Genomic DNA, 14,679 nt, shown 5'->3' on the forward strand with positions numbered 1-14,679 from the left:
TTTGTTGTATTTTGCCTCCCTTGTCCAACTGAGAAGGGAGTGGCAGTGGCTTTAGTGGGCACCTGGCATCTAGACTGGGTTAAGCCACCACACAAATCCATTCAGCTCCCCAGAATTCAAAGCCTTTTTGATGATTAATCAAAAACAGAAGAAAAATAAATCCTACCTCACATTTGGTACCATTATCTTCCCAGTGTGACAGAAGATTGATAGCTGCGCTGACAAAGCACAATAAACACAAAATATAACACAGACACTATGCAGTAGCTTAGATGACAAGCAGCAGGCTATAAAACTAAGAGCTAAAACCTTCACATGAGCATGTGCTACCTCTTCAGTCTCACAAGCTGGTTCAGAGTACTGGTTTTTGACACAAGGCATCTGGTTCAGCTACACAGTAGCTTTACTAAAGAGAGAGGGAGAAAAACCACCAAAACATTATCTCATCATTCAAATTGTTCAGGAAGTTGCAGTCTTCTAGGATAAGTTCACACAAGTGGCCAAACCACTTTAACTCTGTGCACAATAAAAATGCCTTCTTTGAAGTAATGGGACTTCACATCACTCTGGTGAAGAGTTTTCAAAATCAGCCTCACTAGGCTGTGTGGTGAGGCCCTGTACAAGCAAAAACCAAACCCTTGTAACCTGGTTTAGCACCTTTAAACAGAGAGACATAAATTCAGTCAGGGATCAGGAATCCCAGTGAACACCACAAATTTCAAGAGTTGTTGATGGAAGAGAGGGAAAACAAGTTCTTGAAGGGAAAATTACTAATATTCAAACGGTCCCACTTTCTCTCCTTTAACATACTACAATTTTGCTTATTTGTCAGCAGTTTTCAAGCAGGTTACATTTCAATTCTTACCTACAGCCAGTGCTGCACTCTGTTCTTGGCCTCCAGTCTGTTTTAAAAGAAAAAAGAGATTATGGAAATTAATTCTTTTGCACCAAGAGTCTTAAACGCGATGCAGTGTGACCTTGGAAAAGCAAGCACACATCTGATCCAGACACACTGTTTTTGTGTATGTACTTCATAAACATAGTCCTGGATCCATACACCACTGGGAATCTTAAAAAGTATGTTAAGAAAATATAATGCAGAACTGTGTTTTATCTCTAGGCATACAAGTACATAGGGAATGACATTATTTGGCAACAAATGTGATTCCAGGGAAAAGGGCTGCCATGTTAAATAATCCACAAGCACATATATCCCAGAATAAATTTAATAACTATAGAGTCAAAGCTGCAATAAAATACCAGTGGCAAACTGTTCTGCTTGCATTTCACTTTGCTTTAACAAGAAAATCACACAAGATTCTAAACCAACCACACAAACGTACACTTGAAAAAATTCAAGGCTTGCATGTTGACCTTCAGAGAAGGCATTTTCAAGTCACCAGTGAAAACCATTTGCTTAACAAACAAAACTAGTGTTCTTGGACAGCTTCAGTGTGCTGTACACATCATTACCACTGTCTTAACATGGTGAGATAATTATGTTAATAGTACAATTTAAAGGAGAAGATATGGAGTATTACAGTAACTCAAAGCCTCACAGGAAATAATAGTCTAACATTAGCTAAGGAAGGCTCTGAAGATCTACAGCACCACAGGCAAGAAAGCAGAGACCATAGTAAGAATGACTCTTCACAGCCCAGAGAACTGAATATAAGCAAAAAGATGACTATCTGACATGGTTGTAACTGTAGAAATTTAACTCTCTATTCTTTCCAGAGCATGCATCTCCCTCGCAGAAGCCTTCCCCTTCACCAGGCTTCTCTAGGTTTGGGTAGCAGCTGCTTTTGCCTTTGGCTGTTGACTTCAGCATCCCCTTACTTTCTCAGAAATAAGCAACAGCCAGTACCTCAGGACAAAAAGATGGTTAACAGCACTGTCTTTGTAGGAGCTGCTGCAATTTCCTAAAACTCACCCCCTCTCACTAGGCATATTTTAAATACGGTTGGTTTTTTCCCTCTTCTCATGACTTCAGACTGCTCAATTTGTGCTTTGAGACAGCACAACAAAAATAAAACCCTGGAAATCACTGGTCCCCTGCAGATCGGGGCTGAGCACAACTGACTGTGCAAAGAGAAACTGAAACCAAAGTTAGACCCAACACTACTGCAAAAAGCTAATTTCCTGAAAAAGAGTGAAAGAACAGTCAGATAGGACAGAGCTATAAACAAAAACTATAAATTCATTAGAATGAGCAGACTATAGAAATAAATTTGAAAATGAGCGAGAAAATCCCACTATGGCAGCAAGCCTAGTGACTTTAAAAAAAAAAAAAAAAAAGGTGCCCTAATGGTACTAGTTCATTACTACAGAAATACCCATATTTCCAACTGATAGAATTATTAGAAAAAGAAGTGAGGACTGCTCAGCTCTTTCCATCTTTATGGACACAATGCTGCACACAAAGACACAAGCACTTACCACCTGCAAGAACAACGTGCTGATCCTCAGGTGGCTTGTCCTGAAGGCTTCAATGAATGAGTAGAAGTTAATAATTAACAAAGCCTTATAGGACTCTTGTGGTAATGAAGGAGGAGAAAAAAAAAAGCCATTAGGCAAAAGGGAAGCAGCCAGGAAAGCTGAGAATTATAGGTCAGTTGGACAATCATCGATAACAGGCAGAGAGATGCTAGCACAGGAATCCATTAACTGGTTTCCTATCTTTTAGAACCTGTGAGCAAGCCTTCAGGCAAAACAGCTCACACTGAGCACAGCCGATGCTGACGCTTGGTTTATACTGGCAGACTGATAGGTATTTGATTTTTTTGCATCACATCACAGGGTATTTTAAGTTTAGAGGTTAGCACTGAGCAATATAATAAAGCATTGCCTAAATGGATAAGAAATTGACTTAGTGGGGAGGAACATCAGCAAAGATGCATTAAAAATGGCCAGATGTGAAATTAATGGTGTGATGGATTCTTTACAGAATTAATTTTTGCACTTCAGATGCACCTTAATTCAAATGAAAGGAATATCTAAATGAACAAATCTGTCGGGTTCAGAGAGCACTAGTTGGGTTTTCCTGCTGGGATAGAGGATCTGCAAAACCTCTGAGCATCCTTCTGACTTATTCTCAAGGTTTAGATCTGCAGATTAATATAGAAATACCACAAACAGGCATAAGATGAGACATGTATACTATATAAATAAGTAGGTAGTGAAAATTGAATAATACAGATTCAGCATTTTTCAATTCCTTGTGACTCCGAGGTAGTCAAATATTTAATGTTACATTACATAGAAAAGCAGTTCTGAGCAGGAAAATTAACTTTACTTAATGGGCTACAGCTCATGGAGTCAAACAGCAGAAATATTAATGGATCCCATCCCAGGGATCTCATTTAGACACACAACCCCTTCCCTTGAATTGCAGCCTAACTTCACCATAGCAGAAACAGGGCAAAGCATATGCCAACATCTCAGGCCAACTACAACAGAAATTCAAAGAATTGTCACAACAGCTGGAGAACAAAAATGGAAAACTGTCTAGAGCCATCAGAGAGGGACAGTGAATCATCTAAACTGCAGCATAACAGAAACAAAACCAAGCATCATTCAGTTTGTCAGAGGAAAAGTCTGTAGCTGACACAAGTCAAATGGTACCCAAATATAAAATATGAAGTAAACCTGGCATCACTGTGAATAACGAAACTGGAGAAAAAAACCCCAATAAAAACTGGGTAACCACTGAATAAGCCCAGTGCTTTGGGCATCCACCTCATGTTGAACTGATGTTGCTTAACTCAGCAATACATGAAAACGGATTTCACATGAGAACAGCTGACCATTAACTTCCCATATGAAACCACTGTCTTCTGCCCAACTCTGGCTGAACTAAGAAGCCTCTACACTCAAGCATAGATTTGTCAGTGACTCTCGGTCATGATTTGCTACAAGAATGGTGATTTTTCAGGCTTTCCAATACTCAGGTTCTTGTTCCTATTAAAAAATGAAAACACTGAGTGGTAAGAAATAATTAACAACAACTTTGCGCCGAGTCTAAATTACTTTGTACTCAATTGGTATCTCAGCTCATCAGGGAACTTCAGAAAGTATTAACTTCACAAAGCTTGCAACACTTACTAGCAGAAGCTTTCACAGGATTCATGCACTCCATGCGAAATACTTGGCACCCCGACTAAAGTCATTTTCAGAACACCATCGGCTGCTGCTTTCACAGAGCAAATGTTTAAATTCCTAGTCTGCAGTTCAAGCTTGAACTATTTCTCCCCTTGGTAAGCATCATCAGCTTGAAATCCATGTGAACCAGCTGTGGACTACGGCACAGATGTTCTCAGCCCATTAATCTAAACTGCTCTTGGATACAGAACAGGATCTAGCTCAAAGACTACCTGCCCTGGCAATTTTTAGATGCTCCTGCTCTCTTGGTCCAACTTCAGACTTGAAATTACATTTGAGGAAACAGCTCTAAAAACTTGTTACCCTTAGAAGCACGCACTAAGACATAAAACCCAAAACTCTGCTCAGTCCAAAACAGAATCGCAAGTCAAATACATCCCGCATCTTGTGGGCAATAAAAAGAGAAAACTAAGAAATGTTTAGTAATAAAACTTGATTTTTACTTTAGTAACAATAACAGATGGGTAAGCTATAAAAAATAATTCATTGCTAAGATCATGTTTCAAAGGAAGTTTCAGGGCATCTGCAGATGAACCCATGGTTCAATGCTAAACGGATGCAAACTCCAATGCTTAACATCATTGACTGCAGACAGAGATTCTTCTATATCTGCATGGCAATTTTATATGAGACTAAGATTAGCAAAGGCAGTCTATCACTACTGCAAAGTGACCTTAGCTCTTCAAAAAGAGCAAATGTACTTGTTGCTTGCTATAAAACCACTTTTTGGACTTCTGATTGTAAAGCTGCAGCTTTCTTCTCCATTTTCATCTATCCTGTTGAAGCTAAATTGCACCCCAAAAGTCCATGTGTTATATTAAATCTTTCCCTATACTATATAATTTCTCAATGCTGTCACAGTACCTAATATTACTTGCTACACTCAAACTCATGTTTTAAATTTGCAATTTAATGATAGAAATGGACTGTGAATGTATCAGAGGGTTTAGTGTTCCATTATAATTTTTCAAGCTTATTTCATTTTTCCTAATTATTTTACTTTCATAGGATACATTACCTTTAAACTGATACTGTTGCATAGCATCTTCACTTTATGTGACCTCAATTTCAAGATTTTTTTTTTAGTACCTTTTGTAGTTAATTTATCACCTTATATTGTTGTGGTGGATTATTGGTTGAACTTGATCTTACAGGTCTGTTCCAAACTAAAAGATTCCTTGAAAGCTTTCAAAAAAGTTTAGATGCTGCATTATAGACCAACAGGAGGGACACAAGGTTTTATACATACATCCCTTTCAACAAGTTTAAAAAAAAAAAAAGGGGAAAACTAAAAGATACTTGAGAAGCTTGCATGGCAGAAGAGGATATTCACACAAAATTAGTATTCAGCATGAAAATTTATATTTCATCCACTTACACATATGTGTTCCACAACAAACCATTACTTTGGCTTAGTGGAAATCATAAAATAAACTATCATAATATTAATTTTTGCATCTCAAAGTTCTACACAGAAAAAAACCCCTGTAAGTTGAACATCAAGTAAAAGGGATTTTTTAATCAAATCAAAAAGTTAATTTAAATATGGTCAAATAAACTTTTTCACTTCTAAAAACAAGTTAAGAAAAATAAATGTTGGGTAACCAGAAGACAAATAAGGGATTTTAGTAAAAGAGAGATGGGACTTTGTCAGTTGTTTAATTTGGAGTTGGGTTTTTGTTTGTGGTTGGTTGCTTTTTTTGGTGGTGGGGTAGGGGGTAGAGCTGTGGTACTTTAGTCCAAGCTACACAGCTTCTGGTTTTACTGCAAGAAAAAAAAATGTTTAAAAAGCCTGCAAGAATTATTAAAGCTAGTCCTGTGTCTAACAGTCAATTACTCAAACAACTGAACTTTCTATTTTTGGTAGCATATTATCTTGTACTTCTTTTGAACATTCATAAATCCAAATCCTGAAATGATTTAGTACCAGGTATATAACTTGCACAGAATTTTTAAGAACTATCTAGAATTCAGGCATCCACTCCTCAAAAAAGATACTGAAATATTCCTAAGCTAGGAAGAGATATGGGATATCATCCCTACACCTTTAAGTGATATTGGCATCTGCTCTCCATTGCATGTTTAACTTCTCCATGACTAACTGGCATCACTATTTTTCCACAGTAGATGCTTCCTTTGTTGTTATGCTGTTAACACCCAGGTGTGAAGTGTTCCTGAATACCACCCGAGTGATTCAACAGCTTATTTATCTAAGATATACAGATGATATAATTTATTAGGAATATGGCAGAGTTTAACACAGAATTTTGGCTCAATATCATCATAACAGAAATTAAGCCATGCCCTGTCCCAGGAAGTTTGCAGCAGCGTTCATCCACTTGCACAACACAAACAGTAAGACAAGCCAAGGTCAGCAGGGCTTTGCCATTCACATTTTTAGTGGTGAAGGAGCAGCTCTGAGCAACCCCAAGACCCACAGCCCTATTCCCTAACACTTGAACAGAGGAGTCCTTATTTCTAATAGTCTACATTTCTACTCTCAGGGTAAAATAAACCACTTTTGTCAGGATGGTACTAGGTCATATGAACAGCAAGGAACTTCTACCACAAAAAAACCTCAGCCACAGAAGAGTTACAGTAACCTACCACTCAAAAGGTCTTTTTACTGGTTTTAGTAAGTTCTAACCATCAACTATCCATCAACAGTATCAAAACTTGAGAACTGAAGCCCTAGTTACCCCCTATGATAGGTAAAACTCTAAGATGAACTTAGACCTAAGCTGATTATGCCACAGCTGTGGAAGTATCCCAGACAGCATCTCTGCTGCTCAGAGACAATGGATGTGTTTATTTCAGATGGCAAAGAACACAGTTTAGATTTTTAAAAGCCTGAAAAACCCTTCCTATGGGCACCAGCAGCAGTAAGTTTTGCCACAGGCTCAGGGCTGAGAAGTTTCTGGGGAATACTACAGCAGTTCACTTTAACTCCTTCCCCCCAGGGTCCCCAGTGCTGCCCCACTACGCAAATCTCAGCAGAGGCAGCTCCTTCCAGTTGTAACTCATCCACAAAAGGAGGCAGGACTTTTCAAACCAGTAAAAAGACCTTTTAGGTGGTAGGTTACTGGTGACTCCATGAGAGCCTTGGGACAAGCAGCAATTTCTGTCGAGAAGGATAGAGGATCTCTGCTCCTGCCAGAGGAATTGACACAGAGCACTGAGACTCTTCACAAGTGCCTCCACCTTGTCCAGGATTTCTGTGAGCTCTACCTACACAATGATTTGCAATAATTGTTGCAGCTACAATAAAAAGAAGAAGGGGGCAGGGTATGAAGAAGCTTTTCCATCAGCTATACAATAACATTGCAGTAATACAGTTTTGAAATTATTCTAGTAAAAACATGGGTGATTAGAATACTAAAAGCAATTGTATCAATCATCAGCTGTCCAGAAAGGAAGAATCTAACCATGTCACTTTAACCTGTGATCTCAAATGTTCATTGGGTAGCGTGTGAGATGGAAAAACGTACAAAAATTACAGAATACAGGGTAACAAACATGAGAGAGAAAACATGGGAATGTCCAGGTTCAGCTCCTAGGGACCATTGTGTATGTTCAACAGCTTTGTCCAACAGGAGCTATACAACAAGGTCTTAATTGTAATTTAATGGCACTGAGTCTCAACAGCTGCACAATATTTGTGTTCAATAATTTCTCAAATTAATTCCATGATCACCTAAAAGGAGGCAAGCTTCATCAGAGGAAGTTCAGAGGAGACATTAAGGAAAGCTTCTTCACTGAGGGGGTGTCTGGTCTCTGGAACAGGCTCCCTAGGGAAGTGGTCATGGCACCAAGCCCGACAGAGTTCAAGGAGCATCTGGACAATGTTCTTAAGTCATATAATTTAATGGTAGTGAGTCCTGCAAGGAGCAGGGAGCTGAACTTGATGATCTGTGTGAGTCCTTTCCAACTTGAGACATTCCGTGATTCTAAATAATGAAACTGCAGTTATGTAGTCAAACAGTGAGCTGAACACTAACAAGATCTGAATGACTGTATGTTTATAGTTTAAGTGCCTACAGAATTGAAAACCAACAACCCTCCCTCCAAAAACCTAGAATTATCATTTAACAAGTATTGAAGAGTTCTTCTCTAAGTCAGGAAGTGAAATAAGCAACATCTGACGTTAACCTAATAGAACAGACCACATGAATCTCAAAATGAGCGTTCAGTCACCTGTCTCAACAAGCACAGCTTTTCAGGCCAAATGTCTTTCTGATGAGAAAAGTTTACATATTTTGCTGTCCTGTTTAAAAGTGGCTTTTTGAAAAGTCAAAACAACGCTAAAATTAATGCCTTTGATTTGAAGGCTCATTGGACAAACTGAATTAAACAGTTCATGTTGTCCTGAGCAACTATTTACAGGTAAATAAAAATAGCAGCTTTACCTTCATAAACAAATCAGGATGGCTGAAGTCTCAAGCAGAGCACAGTTTACTAAAAAAGTCTTTAAACCAAATTCAAAACTCACTTATTTTTAAACTTACTCTATTAACTGTTGAAGTAGGACTACTACATATATAGTAAGGATATTTTGGAAGAGCTCAACACTTAATTCTGCTTGATTACAGTGAAAAAATCTTGTCACTGATCATCTGCAGATTACTATGATCTTCATTCAAGGTTCAACTTATTTTACACCTACTGTGGGAGAAAAGATACCACATTATGTTTCCTCAGCATAGGCACATTATTTACATTGATGATACGCACTATTAAACTCTAAAAACACAGCATTGCATAAAAGCTTCTAACACCTCAATCTATTCCTGTGCTATTGCAGTGGGGCACATTAAACAAGCTCCAAGACAAAATACAGCAAATAAATACAAAACAGCTCAGTTCAGCCTAAAACAAGTCAGCTGTTCTTCTTCTTTGCCTTAGACACCACCATTAATACAAAATAAATGTATGCTGGTAGAATATCAGCATCATGATGAGAATTTCTACCACACCATCTTGAGTGTCAAAATCACAAGTACTCAACCTCCACGTACTAAGAGACATTTTCACAAACCCACTTTCACATGGATGAGAAATCAATTCAAGAGGTTCTGCTGAATTTACAGGCAAACCTACAACAATATATTAGAGCAACACATCCAAAGGAGATTGTTTTTAACTTGTGGCACAAATGGGAAGTACAAGTGGTTTCAGTCGTCAAAAAGACAATCTTTCTTCATGTATTTACAGTCTCTAACATCATTGTGGCAGACTATTCTTTTACCCCTAATGTTCCCACATTACTCTGCTGTTGGTATCTGGTGGGCTTTGCACTGAAAGCTTTTAGAAGCATTTGTAATTTCACCACTTTCTATGTTGGTTACGTAGGTTTCCTCAAACAAACAAACAAATCCTTCTGAAAGCAGCCATTAAAAGCTGCTCATTTATAAAACCTATTTCCTTGTTTAATAGAGGAAACATTTAGTACTGAGCAAAACAAAACAGTACCTAACTTTGTATTTCTTGCAGCATATTTGACTTTATATAAACTTCCCCACCAGTCAAAACCAAACAGAATTCTCTAAACACGTGAAACAGGGCCTTACTCAATACAGTATCTCTTCTGCATGAGATCCTTCACTTCAAACCTTTTTTAGGCACATAGGTATGGGAACAACAAACCTTCCTCCTCTTTTTATATTTAACACATATTAAGGGATTTGCACGAAAAGACTCACATTGTTACTGAAGAAATTTTCAAGATTCTTCACAAAAGGAAGCAAAACATTTAAAGATGTGTCAGCCAGACAAATGTTACTTTCATAAGAGCTATACAAGCCACAACAAAGTGTTTTCAAAATTAATAAGAAAATGACAGGCAGACATTTGCTTCCACTTTGCAAACATAATACTGAAGGTGTTTTCATATTTATTAAAATTAGCATAAATGCAAAACCTGTTAATCCACCAACAGTGCAATATCGGTACTGGAACAGAGACTTCCCAACATGGTAATCAGTTTGCTCAAAACATCTCCCCATCGTCATTACAGGGGAACAATTCTAAGTTGCATGGAAAGATCTAAAAATCTTCAAGCATGCAGACAAGTTCAAGCTGCATGTAAGAGATAACACTGTAAAATGAGAGTGAATAATTATCAGAGATCATACATGAAAGCAGAAGACAATTATCAAGATCTTTTCTGAACGACTGATACTCTGCAAAAATAATCCCATACAAGTTAAGTTAGCGTAATGAAAGAGAACAGCTAGTACAAGAAAAATAGGGCAAACACTGAAATGTTACATGTCCTTCAGTGGTAATGACAGTTGTGGTAATGGACAGTTGAAACATCATAACCAAAAGAAATACCACCTGGATAAAACGGGCATGCATGTCTTCTACAACCATTTGGGCTAGTCTGCACCACATCAAGGACCAGCTGGGTTAAAATTTTTATCTTGGCACCAGTCGTGCAAGCCCCAGACACAGACACACTCTGCCCCAAGGGACACAGCATCCGTGTGTCACATTCTCTTTTCAGCACAGTCCCAGAGTTGGGGGCCTGAGCTGAGAACCTGGGTCAGGTCTAAAATGCAGTAGAGCTCAGCAGGCTCTCAGCTCCTGTCTTCCCAAATCAAAGTTAATGCTGGAAACAGTGAAACCAAGTTTGTGCAGCACTACCCCAAGCTAAAAAGGAATTACTGATCCTAAAGGAAATACTGAATTAAGACAAATACTTTACCACAGCTGCAGACAAAGAACTACTTCATAGAACTACCTAGTCTCATTCAGCATGGCCATCCTGTTAAACTTCTCTCTCCGAGAGAGATGGGGAGATGATGGGCTGGAAAAGGAAGCCAAAGTAGGGAAAAAGACAGAAGACTTCAATTCTAGACTAATGAGCTTTTCAGTCTTCTGTACAGGGCAAGCTATACACCCAAATTTAGTGACAGACGCATTACATATATACAATCAGAATAATCTGAAGTATTATCCTGAAAGTTACTATCAGATAATTATAACCTGGTTCAGAACTTATGTTGTCAATACAGTGCTTTGGTACCTCAAATAGTGGCATGAGGTACATGCCAGAGGTTTTTTCTCCTGTACATTGAAGGTCATACACTTTCAAACCCAGTTTAGGAATGAGTCTCATATGCATTTTAGCTTCAGGAACTGCAATTTTACAGGCAACAAAACTACTGAAATCATCACACAGAAATAACTGTACTATGCAAGTCATCTTTATATATTAAAAAAAAACAAAAAAAAACCCCAACTAAAAAAAGTTCAAAAAAAAGAAGCCCCAAAAAAAAAGTCTAACTTTTTTTTTTACTGTGTCATTCTGACAGATGCGCATTAGTGACTACTATAAGCTTTCAGAACTTTCCTATCATTAATCTAGGTTTGGCAGAGTAACCAAACAAAGCATTTTAATATTCTCTGCAACAGCTACACAGAAGTACTTTATAAAGTTATCCTCGACTGCTTATAAAATTTAGGCAAATTAACTGGCAAGTGAAGACTAATAAAGCATCTGTAAACGCTTAAGTCATGAACGCTTAATGTTTTCTTATTGGCTAGGATGTGCTTCTTTCCACATTCATCCCTGAACCCAGCCACATCAGCCCATTGGGGCTAAGAACACTCTCTTGACACCAGTTTAATCAGCCCTGCAGCTTGAGTGGCAGCAGTAAACAGAAAGGTAGGATCCAAGCTTTAGAAAAGGTGTATAGTAAGGTATAATTACAGAGGAAAACTGCTACTTCATCTACAACATCAAGTATTTCAGAAGAGAGCTGTAACTCTGGTACCCACCATCAATGTGCATATGATTTACCTATGTTAAGACATTCAAATGTCCTAACTTCTCAGGTTTCCTTGTGATTGCTGTGTAATACTGTAGCTCAACATCTTAATTTATGGGCTGGCAAATTGCTATTAAATGGTCATAGCTCTTCACTGATGCTCCTTTTATCATTCTGTACCTAAAAGCAGGCTGCACATGACTTTGTGTCTGGGAATCACAAGATATCCTTAGTTTTATTATCATACATTATTCTCAGTGAAAATTAGGCCTCAACAAACATCCACTGAATAATTACAAGCACATTAATGGCATCTTCCAAAGCATCTGGATTTCTGTTAAGGCTTCCTTTTTTCTCTCTCCAGACTCTGAAGCACTATATTTGAAGTTTCACTGTTTGCACTATCACATTTCAAATAGTATTTATATAGGACACAGTACAGACACATTGTATTTGTCTCAGCTAAAGAGGCAAACAGACTATGTTTAACATGCCACTACAGGAAAAAAAAACCAGTCTTTTTTCTCCTACTGAGAGAGCAGGAATTTAATCAATTTGTATTCCAATTTAAATACCCACTATTAGTATTAGTAGCTATCCACTGCTACTGAGTCTTTTGTCTGGTAAGCTACAGACAGTTAGAGAAAATATTGCATGAACTACTTCTTGTTTTCAATAGATCAAAATTCTTTGTACTCCTTGGCCTAAAATATTATGGAAAACAAAGAAATATTCTACAAGCAAAGAAACCCAAGCAAGTGTTTACCAGTTAGTAGTATCTTCTTGCAGTCTTAACAGAGAACGCCCTTCTTCAGATTATCGATACAGCAGCTCGTCCTCAAAATCTGAAAAAACAGAAGAACTCCATTAAACATAAACAATACACAGTATTTTAATCACATAAACCAGTGCCAGGGGTAAATCAAAGTTAATCCCGCAGTGCCAAGAAACCTACATAATCCTTTAGGAATGCAAATAAAACGTGCCAATTTCAAAAACGCCTGGTGATTTTATGGAAGTGATATTACAAGCAAACAGAGAAGCATCCTTACAAACTCTTCTGTGAGTCAGTAAGGCTGTTAGCTAGCCATGATCACAAGCATCAGAAATAGAGCATTGCATCTCAGCATTACCGAGTTAAGTTACATATAGTTACAGCACAAAAAATAGAGCATTACATCTCTGCATTACAGAGCCAAGTTACACATAATTGCAGCAGAAAAAAGTAGGTCTCAGTTCAAGCTTTATTTACAGTGTCACATATATTGCACACAGGGAAAAATACTTCATTGCCACAGTTTTCATCAGTTCAAGAAAAATGTCACCAATGGCAGATTTTACCTATCTGAACTTCTCTAGGATCACTAGGATTTTCTGTTTCAAAACTAAGTTCGTTTTGGAAAAATCAGTATTTGTATGGCCAGACAAAAAAGCATTTCCTACGGAAATGCAGCACTGAGATTCCATTGCAAGCATTTGGAGGGCATTTCAGCTCATTTGGAGTAGACTTATATAACAAACAGCCTTCCTTTTTTGGTACAGTGACTGGATGGTGAACTGCCCAAAACTGGTACCTTTCTGTTGTGGTGAAAGGTTCATAAGCCTTTAGGGTTTTGTATGCTCCTTCTCTTTCAGGGAATTCAGCTAATTTAAATACTTGAGTATTGTCACTTAACCTGTCTCCAGTAAAACCACTGCTGCTCCTGCTTCAGGTGTTCCTGGTACCAGAATCCTTCTTTTTAGTATCTCACATCTCAAAGTTTCTTTTAAAGAGTGATCTTCCCATTTTGTCTTCCAATTCTCTTTCTGCTTCTTAAAGCAAAGTCAAGCATATTCTGCAATGTGTCTGTTTTTAGCCCAAACTTGGTTTAGGAATATAAAATCCCTGTCATGTCATTTCAAATCCAGCTGAAGAGGCATGAAATATTCAGCGTTAATTTGTATTTAATCAGCTATCAGCAGTTCCTCTTACATCGGGTAATCCTGATTAACGAGCATTTAACAAAAATATGCTGCTTTGCAGTTAAATTTCTAATCACAAAGGCCATAACATTACTGATTTGTCCCAGCTTGGGAAGGGTGGAGGGAACAGGAAGAGCTACAAATATAGGGTCTGGGGAATGATTTTAGTCACAGTGAAAACTGCCATCAAAAGATGCTACCCGTTGCCTCCTGCCTCTCTGCAAAGGAAAACTTGCAACCTGAAGAGCACAGCTAGGAGAAAAGGCAAGGATTCTGAGATACTACGCAAAATTTAAGGGCCAAATAAAACCAAGGGATCCTATGCACAGCTACACTGAAGCAAACAGTTGTGACAGTCAGTTGAAAAGCAAAACCAAAAGAAGAATAACGTTAACTAAGGATAACTTTTGTGAATTTGTGTCAAGGCAGCACTTAAGATAAGCAAGTGCCTGTCAAGTTAATGTGTTGGTGGGTTTTTTTCTGAAAACGTTGTAAGAAGCACTATTTCTCTCTCTTGCAGAAGGGGAAATCTCAAAAGACCCAAAACACATTCACTCCGTTAGCGCATAGGTTTTGTTTCAACAATTGTTCCACTACCCTATTCAGCCCCTCTCATTCATGGTCCTCTTGTCAGACAACTGCATAGGTTAACAATTCCCTTAAAAACTGAATGGAAGCCATAAGATCCTTTCACTCAGCTTGGCAAGAGCTGCGCAGAGCAGTTCTATCACTGCCTACAGCCCATAACAGGATTTAAAGTCTGGCTGCCCGAGTGACCATTTAA

The 14,679-nt window shown here is 38.1% G+C and overlaps 1 protein-coding gene across 5 annotated transcripts in view; it reads right to left on the bottom strand.

Annotated features, from left to right (window-relative positions):
- The window catches only part of CYRIB (CYFIP related Rac1 interactor B), a 96,906-nt gene that overhangs the window by 29,589 nt on the left and 52,638 nt on the right, over positions 1–14,679 (bottom strand). For 3 of the 5 annotated variants that reach the window (XM_042035857.1, XM_042035856.1, XM_042035858.1), the window contains exons 2-3: positions 12,700–12,778; positions 866–902 (exon numbers count right to left, since the gene is read on the bottom strand). The gene's annotated coding sequence lies outside the window, so the exon portion shown is untranslated. Of the gene's footprint in view, positions 1–865; positions 903–10,867; positions 10,970–12,699; positions 12,779–14,679 lie in introns of all 5 variants that reach the window. The other 2 variants (XM_042035859.1, XM_042035855.1) reach the window with 2 other exon arrangements.

The sequence above is a fragment of the Corvus kubaryi genome, unplaced genomic scaffold (genome assembly GCF_017639235.1).
Source record: "Corvus kubaryi isolate FWS band 111438036 unplaced genomic scaffold, C.kubaryi_AGA036_p1.0 37385, whole genome shotgun sequence".
Lineage (NCBI taxonomy): Eukaryota > Metazoa > Chordata > Aves > Passeriformes > Corvidae > Corvus > Corvus kubaryi.